The sequence below is a fragment of the Tachypleus tridentatus genome, chromosome 13 (genome assembly GCF_004210375.1).
Source record: "Tachypleus tridentatus isolate NWPU-2018 chromosome 13, ASM421037v1, whole genome shotgun sequence".
In the NCBI taxonomy this organism is placed as follows: Eukaryota; Metazoa; Arthropoda; class Merostomata; order Xiphosura; family Limulidae; genus Tachypleus; species Tachypleus tridentatus.
Genome location: NC_134837.1, coordinates 119,346,260 through 119,358,340, shown reverse-complemented (window position 1 = coordinate 119,358,340; position 12,081 = coordinate 119,346,260). Strand labels below are relative to the sequence as shown.

At 35.0% G+C, this 12,081-nt stretch overlaps 1 long non-coding RNA gene across 1 annotated transcript; it reads left to right on the top strand.

Moving 5' to 3' along the window:
• Window positions 1–2,259: 2,259 nt before the first annotated feature.
• LOC143237912 (uncharacterized) lies at window positions 2,260–9,880 on the top strand. Its single transcript, XR_013020327.1, has 3 exons — window positions 2,260–2,563; window positions 8,015–8,159; window positions 8,493–9,880. It is a non-coding gene; the product is annotated as an uncharacterized LOC143237912 (long non-coding RNA).
• Window positions 9,881–12,081: the final 2,201 nt, after the last annotated feature.

The window sequence follows — 12,081 nt, the reverse complement described above, 5'->3', positions numbered from 1 at the left end:
AAAGTCTATGTAAAGAAGGTACCGAAAGAAAATAATCGATTATTTGTTACGTAACATGCACGAGGGACACAACGATAATTAGTGAACTAATTGTATTACTAATAGTTTTCTTTTTACTTTTTTCGCTTGGGACTTGTAACCAACAAAGTCACGGATACGAAAACAATATGGTGTTAAACGCTCATGCCGTCCGGCCTGATATGTTCTAGTGATTAGTGGGGCACTTGACTCACAGTCTGACTCACACCGTATACTACATCGTTATAATGTGATAGTCAATCCCACTATTCGTTGGTAAAAGAGTTGCTTTAATCTTACACTGCTAAATTAAGGGAGGGGCTAGCACAGGTAGCCCTCGTGTAGTTTTGCGCGAAAAACAAATCAAACCCTCTCTGTAATTATGGGTTTGAGCTATCGTTGTGATCTCTATGTGCTATAGAAGATTTATCTAACTACGTGGTATGATATTTTTGTCTGTAGTTGTCTGTGTAGTTTAAAAATCGTTCAAAGGTAGTTCAAGAACGTACGTATAGTTTAAACATGTATAACTGATAAATGAGTGGATCATCGGCTTAGAAATATATATTTCACCAACAATTTTAGCTACATAATATTGTAAAAATTTCAAAATTGCCGTAAGATGGCAGCACTAATATTTGAACTTGTTTGTTTGAAGTTACCGCGTACAGTTATACAATGAAATACCTGTTATAATAAACTGAATAAAAATTTCTTTAGGTCAGTTAGAATTTTGTATTGTTACAAAGTAGCCATTCAAAAAACATTGGATAGTTTGTTTGTATATTAAATTTCATGCGAAGTTATTCAAGGGCTATCTGCTAGAATAGACGGAAGGTAACTACTCAAATCGAACATTGACATTTGACAGTCATTATTATAATAAACCAAAGATACTTACTTAATCTAGTTTACACTATGACGCTGGTTGTTTATCAATGTTCATGATATAAATATGACCTAGACCACAACTATATATGTCGTATCCCAGACAGCTTGGCGAGTCCTGATATATATTTCTTGTTTGTTACATTTGGCACAAACTTACTCGACGGCTATTTAAGCAAGCCTTCCTTAATTTTGAAGTAATAGCCTAGAGGGAAGAAAGCTAGTGAAATCCACCCACTACTAAGTATTAGGTCATTCTTTATCAACAAGAAATGAGATTGATCACAACTGGTAACAAGAATTGAGCTAACAACACACAGATTGCGAATCGAGTGTACTGGTATAGAACGAAATATCACGTCGGCAATGGATATGGCAGACATGTTGTGTCTGGCATATTATCACATATCTTTCTTTACTTTCACCCATATGTTCTTACAATCAATGCAAATTTTAAAGTAAAACATAATTTCCATTTGATCGAACATTTCATTATTTCTATTTCCAAAACTATATTACAAATCATGGAAACTCGTTGTCATTTCGTACCTCTTAAGAATGCTTACGAACTTCTAAGGGATCCCGAACCACAGATCTAGAATTATTTAGAAATTCAACCAACACCGCCCTCTGGGAAACAGCGACTGTAGTAAGAATGAATGACTTGGAGAATTTTGTGGAACGTTGTAAGTTTCACGTCTTGTACATTTTGAACAGCGGATATTTGAAAATAATATTAAAAATTTCTAATAATTATCACATTAGAAGATGACTCGTGATTTTGTGCGTTTGTGAGAACCTAGACATTAACGATTTTGTGAACAGATATTTTTACTACTACGACAAAATTAGTTTAATAACCCGCTAGTAGGAGATGGTTGTCTCCCTAGCGGCTATTATTTCTGTAATTAACTTTTTTTTTTTAAACTATACAGTTATGAGACGATTAATTTCAAACACTCTCAAACTTCAATATGTTGTTATATAAAAACTTTACATTTTAAATAACCAGTATATATATATATATATTGTAATTTAGATAACGGATTTGTTTCTATTATCACACTACAAACATAAAGTACATTGTATTAAAATACACCGATGATTTCATGGTATTTCTGTGAAGTTCGATTCTAGCCCTTGATATCGTTCAAACCAAATGAGCTTTAGATAATTAAACGGTATTATTAAATAGTGATAACCAACTTTTTTCAAGTTGTTTGAATTAGAAACTTATCCTACTGCTGGCTGTGGCGATCATCAAGAGCCCCATTAAAACAAGAAACACAAATAAAGGTAATTGGACGACACGTCTCACACGAACGCTGTTACGAACTTAGCTTCAAGAGCCTCACCTTAACGGCCTCACCTACCTGAATCAACCGAGTGTTATGGCTTCTTGGGTAGGTGGAAAATTTGAATTCCAATAGTCCGTAAAAACAATAACCGTTATTTCGTCATTAGTGGAGTAGTTGAGTAAACTTTTTAATTTGGTTAAAGAACAGTTTCAGTGGAGAGAAATCAACAGAATGTGGACTTTTTAAGAAGGTTATGTTTTTTGGAAGCTATAGCCTTAGGGAAAACATTTGTGGCAACGTTCTTTAGCCTAATTAGCCGACGGAATGGAATTGTATGTGTTCTGTTTAGTAGCTTTGATGTAAGTACCAACCTAACCATAACTTTGTGTTAATTCAAAGTACATTTATTGTGAAAGAAGGCATAAGGTTTAAAGTTCAGATGTTGGACAGTTAAAATTATATATCCTGAAGTCAAATTGGAAAATAACAAACTAGTTCTTAATAATATATAACGGTATAACTTGTTTTCAAAATTAAAGGCAGATAATGTGAACTATGATAAATAATGCGTAACTATGCACGTAAATCTATATTTCATAATACAAGGAAATAGATGTATAAATGTTTGAATAACATTTCAAATTCAACATGTTAAAACAGGAGGCAGAAGTTGTGAATCTGAGTAGAACTTTGAGTAGCTGTTTATATTTGGTCAATATCTTACAAAGTAAGAAGACATTTTTTCATACTAGTCTAAATAATCTTATAAATAGATCAAAGGTATTTTAGAGTATAATTCAAATTGTGTTACACAAGTAAAGGTAGAAAATTAGATAAATATGACGACATACACTTGTATGAGCTTAAAATAATGACATAAATAATACCAAGAAGGCGTGATATAAGACAACATGATATATGGATAAACAAATATGATATAGCATGCCAGTAGGGTAATATTATGAAATACTATATAATATTAGGGTAACAAAGTAAGATATCGAATGATGTTAATAAAATATCGTATTACCTACCACAAGATTAGAGTAATAATGTAAATACGTGGAAAGTTAACACAGTAAATATGGAGTGAGTATCATTAAATATGTTATTTAATTAAGTAATGTATACTGAACTTTACACATCATCAACAGAGTAGGACAGCAGTATTAGTAGTGAGTTAAACCTGTTTTACCAAGGTGGTGATTGTATAGTAGTATATTAACCTGTGTCACCAAGGTGGGTGTTGTATAGTGGTGGATTAACATGTTTCACCAAGGGGGTGTTGTATAGTAGTGGATTAACCTGTTTCACCAAGAGGGTGTTGTGTAGTAGTGGATTAAACCTGTGTCACCAATGGAATGTTGTATAGTAGTATATTAACCTGTGTCACCAAGGTGGGTGTTGTATAGTAGTGGATTAAACCTGTGTAACCAAGAAGGGTGTTGTATAGTAGTGGATTAACCTGTTTTACCAAGATGGTTGTTGTATAGTAGTGGATTAACCTGTTTTACCAAGGTGGTGGTTGTATAGTAGTATATTAACCTGTGTCACCAAGGTGGGTGTTGTATAGTGGTGGATTAACATGTTTCACCAAGGGGGTGTTGTATGGTAGTGGATTAACCTGTTTCACTAAGAGGGTGTTGTGTAGTAGTGGATTAAACCTGTGCCACCAATGGAGTGTTGTATAGTAGTGGATTAACCTGTTTCATTAAGATGGTTGTTGTGTAGTAGTATATTAACCTGTGTCACCAAGGTGGGTGTTGTATAGTAGTGGATTAAACCTGTGTAACCAAGAAGGGTGTTGTATAGTAGTGGATTAACCTGTTTTACCAAGGTGGTGGTTGTATAGTAGTATATTAACCTGTGTCACCAAGGTGGGTGTTGTATAGTGGTGGATTAACATGTTTCACCAAGGGGGTGTTGTATAGTAGTGGATTAACCTGTTTCACCAAGATGGTTGTTGTATAGTAGTGGATTAACCTGTTTCACCAAGAGGGTGTTGTGTAGTAGTGGATTAACCTGTTTCACCAAGGTGGGTGTTGTATAGTGGTGGATTAACCTGTTTCACCAAGATGGTTGTTGTATAGTAGTGGATTAACCTGTTTCACCAAGAGGGTGTTGTGTAGTAGTGGATTAAACCTGTGTCACCAATGGAGTGTTGTATAGTAGTGGATTAACCTGTTTCACCAAGGTGGTTGTTGTATAGTAGTATATTAACCTGTGTCACCAAGGTGGGTGTTGTTTAGTAGTGGATTAAACCTGTGTCACCAAGGGGGTGTTGTATAGTAGTGGATTAACCTGTTTCACCAAGGTGGTTGTTGTATAGTAGTGGATTAACCTGTTTCACCAAGAGGGTGTTGTGTAGTAGTGGATTAAACCTGTGCCACCAATGGAGTGTTGTATAGTAGTGGATTAACCTGTTTCACCAAGATGGTTGTTGTATAGTAGTGGATTAACCTGTTTCACCAAGGTGGGTGTTGTGTAGTAGTGGATTAAACCTGTGTCACCAATGGAGTGTTATATAGTAGTGGATTAACCTGTTTCACCAAGGTGGTTGTTGTATAGTAGTATATTAACCTGTGTCACCAAGGTGGGTGTTGTATAGTATTGGATTAAACCTGTGTCACCAAGAGGGTGTTGTGTAGTAGTGGATTAAACCTGTGTCACCAATGGAGTGTTGTATAGTAGTGGATTGACCTGTTTCACCAAGATGGTTGTTGTATAGTAGTGGATTAACATGTTTCACCAAGAGGGTGTTGTGTAGTAGTGGATTAAACTGTTTCACCAAGGTGGTTGTTGTATAGTAGTATATTAACCTGTGTCACCAAGGTGGGTGTTGTATAGTAGTGAATTAACCTGTGTAACCAAGAAGGGTGTTGTATAGTAATGTATTAACCTGTGTCACCAAGGTGGGTGTTGTATAGTAATACCAAGGGTGTTGTATTGTTATTCTGCTGTTTCCAACTTAAACAAAACAATCAATACGTCGTGAATGTAATATTTTTTTAGAAAGAGATATTCTTTTAGCGTACGGCTAACAGCGCTCTGTACGCCGCAGGGAATGGAACCTCGGACTTTTCGCTTACTGACCATGAAATAATTGTTTGTAGGAAATGAGAAACAATGAAAACGTATAAGGACGAAGAAAATAATTGAAAATAGTTACAAGTTAAAATTTAAAAAAAAGTGATTAAATAAAAGCCAACAGGGAGGGGTCTAAGTTAGGCTAATGTTGGTACATTAAGTGAGAACTTTCACGATAAACGGTACTCCCCTTGGTTAAAGTGACTATGCATTCTTTCTTGCCTATTTCGAAATAAACCTGAGCAGCCAATCCTGAAAATCCCTAACCATCAACCCCGATATGGCCAGGTGGTCAGGGTGTTCGACTCGTAATCTGGGGGTCGCGGGTTCGAATCCCTGTAACACCAAACATGTCTGCCCTTTCAGCCGTGGGGTCGTTATAATTGTGGCCAATCCCACTATTCGTCGATAAAAGAGAAACTGAAGAGTTGGCGGTGGGTGGTGAAGACTAGCTGCCTCCCCTCTAGTCTTTCATTGTTATATTAGGGATGATTAGTGAAGATAGCCCTCATGTAGCTTTGCGCTAAATTCAAAACCAAACAATCAAAACAAATCTTAACCCACCGTTAATGATACCCAGTAGAAAGAAATCGAAAGTGTGTCCTGTGTATCTGTTTTGAACCATTCCAATTTTCATGTTACCACGAGCATCGCCTCTGGGAGCTGCTCAGTGAAGATTCACATTTCCAGAGCATGAATTTAGTTATTGTCACGAAATATTTAATATGTGTACCAATTTTCATGTGAAGTGGTTCGGTCAACTGTGATGTAACCTCAGTGTTTTCCTGATTATTCGTTCTTGCGAATGATGTGTATGTGTGTGTGTTTTCTTTTAGCAAAGCTACATCGGGTTATTTGCTGAGTCCACCGAGGGGATTCATCACAATTCTTTACAAAATAGTTCTTCGTTTGTATTCTTAGGGGGGGGGGATCAAAGTTTTAAATCGTTTTGTCGAAAACTGTGGTAAATGTTCCAAAATCAGGTTAAAGTAGACACATAAGTTAACTGAAAACTACCAAATTTATAAAATGAAAGCGAAATGAGGCGTAAAATGGAGAGAGTTCAGAAATGTCACGTGCTACATTAAGCACGAACTTGTTGGTGTGTCTTTTTGTAATAATGTCATTGTTTTTAACGGTGCCTGAAGTGTTGAATATAGTTAACCGTCGTACCACACGAAGCACGATTTCGTATAATGGTGGCAATAACAAGGGGAAAGTTTCTGAACCATAATAAACTCCCTAGGCCTCACTTATTACTGTCGTTCCAGAAGGAAAACAAAACAAAAAACTGCATTTTTCGTGTCTCAACTTTTATGTTCACGAGATCATGTCGTTGATTGCTAGAATAAATTTATCTGATACAAGTTAAAGTAATCTTGAACCATTTTCAACATTTTAACGGTAACATGTAGGGAACATGTGTCTGTGACGTAGTTTCTAGAAAGTTCTTGAAAAACGTTATATTCCAAAACTGCAGCCTTTATGTCGTCACATTTTACATTTGTACTGTTATAATTTGTAATTTTTTATACAAGAAAATACAAATCAAAGAAACGTACCTGCCCTGTAGAATCCTCCTAGAGGGTCAGCGATAGATCTTACTACGCAAACATTCCAGGTTCGATCCTGCAATGGAAAAATTGAAAAACCTTTGTGTAGCTTTGCGCCAATAACAAAATAAAAAACGACACATAGAATGCATAATAAAATTTTGCAACGAGGAAAATATAAATCAATAACGATTTAGGCCTAGCATGGCCAGGTAGTTTGGACTCTCGACTCGTAATCTGAGGGTCACAGAATTTCTATGTAACACATTGTCTTCTGTTTCTGTATGGTTGGCCCGGCATGGCCAGGTAGTTAGGACTCTAGACTCGTAATCTGAGGGTCGCGAGTTTGAATCCACGTCACATCAAACAGTGGCGCCCCTTCAGCCGTGTGGGCGTTATAATGTGACGGTCAATCCCACTATTCGTTAATAAAAGAGTAGCCCAAGTGTTAGTGATGGGTGGTAACGACTAGTTACTTTCTAGTCTTACGATGTTAAATTAGGGACGGCTAGTGAAGACAAACCTATATATACCAGAATGTGTATTTACGTGGGTGACGTTACTACTATTTAAGTTATTGTTTACTAATGTGTAATGACTTTATTATTAAATCTCATTTAATACGTATATTTATGTCGGGTGATTATTTTTAGTTTTACTTTGAAAACTATTGACAAGAAACCCACTTGAAGTAAAAAATGTATTCTCAAGACGGTTGATATGTGTATTAAACCTTTAAAATAAATTACAGAATAACATTTCGACCTTCTCAGGTCATCTGTAGGTTAACAATCTTTCTATAAAATCCACAAATGTTTAATTAATGTAATTAATGTTTCCATTAATTCGTCCAAGCAAAGCATTTCAAAGATACTGGCTGTCCTTGGAAACGAAATTGACCTTTCGATGACCTTGTGACATAAACTGACCTAGGGCAGAGGTTCTTCGATTGATGTATGGGTTTGGGAGTACTTACTTAGGAGATGATTTTTAAGACTAGAAAATTATACCAATGAACTGAGTTGATGTTTCTCACGATATAATATATTAACCTTTTTCTTTCTGATTTTGAGAAAAAAAAATATATATACATACAGTTACAAGAAGTTAAGTGTAACGGAGTTTCATATGTGTAGAATGTGTGTGAGCATACATATTAAAATCTTGCAGGATTCTGACAACTCTGGTGTTCAAAGGTATTCTTTGTGGAATGTTCTGTTTCCACCCCTTCCCTGGCCAAACATCACGCTGTCCAACTTTTCAGATGGCACCCAATCCTGATCATACATTTGAGAAAGTTCCCCCGACTGTAGAGGTAGGTCCAGATCATTTAATAATTTGTGTATATTGTAACCGTCATTTGATAAAAGTTTATCTCTCTGTGTGTGTATTTGAGCATATAAACGAAAAACTGGACTGATTGTAACGGAAACCTAGCATGTATCATTAAGGTTTTCCGGGCGTGGCATGAGGGGTTAATTTCCGAATGTTAACTGAAGGATCCCCTATCTCTTTCCGATACGTTGTTTTTATGTCTGTTTACCTTATTTGGAGGATCGTTTTTACACTTTTGGTTTTCGTATGGTCAATTGAACGTTTTACCTTTTGGATTCTTTATTAGCCATTTCCTCTGCATTGTTTCTTGCAGATTCCGCTAGACCTACTTGAAGTGGAAGAAATCTGGAAATCTACGTCAACTCCCGAGACAAAAGTAAGAACTGAAGAAATACTGTATAAGAAAAGCAGCCAAACGGATGTCTGATGTCGTCGGTAATTGTGTTGGTGTGTAGAGAGAAGAAAATCATTTTTTTTGTGAAGCACGTGATTTATAACTACATAGTGAATCATCTAATCGATAGTGTTTAATATAAGTTACATGTAAAGCACCATCTAGCTGTATCTGTTGTTGTTGGTTTTCACTGACGTAAGACCTCGTATTGTCGATACATGCGGTTGCTTAGCAACTTCTGGGAAAAAATAACGTTCTAATCCGAATCATTTATTGTAATTTATATATGAAGTATATCTCGTCCAAATCTTGAAAAGAAGAATACGTGTGTATATCCTGACGGCGACGAAGAAAAGCATTATAACAAAACGAAATACGATTCAGACGTAGTTCATGACACTGTGGTGAAAAATATCTTAACCTTTAACGTGACCTTTGTTTAAAAGAACAATTTGCGGTCATCGTACAAGAACACCATTAACTATAACCTCAATATGACTGTCTTGTTGTAAAAACCTAACATATTTCATGACGTATCACAAAAAAGCCCTTCTTAAAACGGAAGTTCTCAAGATTAGTTTGTACTTACTCTCAATCTTGTGCACTTATCCGTTACTTTTCTGTTAACACATTAGATCTGCCCTAATCCGTTACTTTTCTGTCAACATATCAAGAGATCTGTCCTTATCCAATGCTGTTCTGTTAACACATCAAGAGATCTGTCTTCGTACAATACTGTTAACACATCAAGCCTTCATCTTATTTCAAAGCAGTTTTCAGAGACAACCATAGAAACTATGACAGCCCTTCTATTTTGCTCTGACACGCCCAGGACCCACCCACGTCTGGTTTAATAAATAATGAAATTCTCTGTCCAGAAGAAAGAATCATGGAGATAAAGAAAATCAAATAACATCATTACTGCAAGGAGTATCTGTATATGGTAGTATTATATAGCTATAACATCTAGTGGTTATTGTTGTTGTTTGTTCAACACCACCGAATAATCTGAAATTCGTAACAGTAAGTGACTGTTCGGGTTTCCAGATAAAATGTTTGGAACTAATCAACTAAAAGCAATGAACAAGGTTTTTATATTCATCTATTTACTCTCCTATTTGTAACGAACATCTTTTTAAATTTTTTATATAACAATTTTTGATAACAGAAAAGTATTAAGATTGTAGGGTTTTATGGTTCACTATATAAATCTTAAGGTTAAAACTTTTTTCTTCGTTTTTGCAATACCATGGTGGTGGATCAAATATAACTTGTAACTGAAAATAAATATTTTTGTTACTCACGTTTTTCTTTGAAATAATCCTGACATCTTATGTTTTTTACATGTTTTGAAAAACGTTTGTATGAATTCAGACAATTTAAACTGTTATCATCCATGAAGCAGATTTAAGTCATTGTATTAGCAAACAAAATACAAGGCTTAACTTACTCTATTAGCAAGCATAAAGCGTTAGTTTAACTCACTGCATAAGGATAACAGACTACGCTTAACTCACTTTGTTATCAAACATAAAACATGTGTTTAAACAGTTGTACCAATAAGCAAAAACACAGGTTTATTCAACTGTATCAGTAATCCAAAAAGTAAGCTTGAGCCACTGTTTGCTAGTACAGTAACAAACGGAAACTAGGCTTAACATATATTAGCAAAGTAGGTTTAACTCATAACAGGTCATTTATTTCATAGCGATATTTTTCCGTATTAAAAAAAAAACACATAATTAAAATAAATGTCGAATGCTCAACATTGTAGGGATGTGACATTGTAGACATCACTGATTGTAGGGATGTGATGTAATATACTAATAAATATCACATTTCTTTTGAATTAAACGTTTCAATATCTATTTTTGGTAATAGTAATTGATGCATCAAATATTAGCAATTGTCTCGTTATTTATTTGTAAGCACGAAACTGCACACTGGGCTCTCTGTGTAGTGCCCACCACGAATATCAAAATCTGGATTTTAGCGATGTGAGCCCTTAGACTTACCATTGAGCCACTTTTGATTTTTATTCGTTAAATATGTCATTCACCAACAACCTGTACGTAATTTAGATTCTGTTATCAAGTATTTATAACGTGTATATTAATACACACTGTTTGTTTGTGCTTTTCTAGAAGATGGGAGGTAGCGTGAGCCCTCTTCTGTGAGTTGCTATTTAGAATGTGTTATCCATGGACTGGCTTTGTTGCTACTTTAACTAGGTGCCAGTTTAGTTTTGCGAGTTTAGATGGTTTCAGTTTTGTTACTGAAATAGACTATCAAAGTACATTAGGCCTAAGACTGAAATGGGTTGGGGCGTAGTTAGATCAGTTGACACAGGCAACATAATTAGTGACTTTACATAAAACAGTTACAAATTTCCATTGTTTTCACAAACTATAAAAACTTCATCGGTATCGAACAGTTAAAAAAACAAACCGTAACTATAACTTCACTTCAACAGAAAGAAGATTACCAAACTGAAGTACCTCGGTGGGATAACTATAATTTTGAAGACTTACAACGCTAAAATCCGGGGTTCGATTCTCCGCGGTAGACAGAGCAGATAGCCCCACATGGCTTTTCTCTAAAACAAACAATGAAAAGTTTAAAAAATGCCTTAATTAATAAAGTTTTACATAGCTTTACACGACCCAAAGATAACCAACGCTATAATATATAATCTTACGTACATGTGAAACAAAACTAGAAAACACTGTAGAGATAAAAAATGGTAAATGAAAATTATGATTGTCTCCGCAGGTCATTTTATATGTGTGGTTTTTTTTAATGTGTAACTTTGCGGTTAGTAACTGTATAGATCTTATTACATGACTGTCTTTCTTTCACCTTGATTTAAGGTAATTCACGTTCCTGTATTTAAATATTCATATTGATAAAATATAAATTGTGCAGTCAAAAATCAGAAACTTATGTACCATAAGACTGCTTGTTATTTCAGTCACTATATAAAAAAATATACATCGATGATACAGTAAAATTTAAAATTATACAACCTTTACCAAATGTAGAAACAACGGGAAACAAACATGAACATCTACGAGGGTTTGGACATAATTAATATAACTCTGACGTAAAGCAAAAGTAACTTAAATCTTTTATCTATTTTTGTACAAAAAAACGTAAAAGACTTTAAGAATTTTTTGACAAATCTTTAGTCAGACTGTCTGACTATCACCCCATCTTACCAAGAAAACGAATTCAAAAGTTATACATTTGTTAACACTAACCTAGACTTCACTTTAACATGTCTTGAAGTCTGAGGGCGTTATAAAGTTATGGTCAATCCCAATATTCTTGAGGATGGCGTTGAACTAGTTTTCTTTCCCTCTGGTGTATCTTCTGAAGTTAGAGGCGGCGAGCTAGAGATGGTTTTGTGGTCATATGTGTATTATTCAAAAATGGGTGCAACCGTATAAATGGCTTTGTGTAAAGCTATTAATTTTAATTTTTCTTTAAATAAAAATAAACAACATAC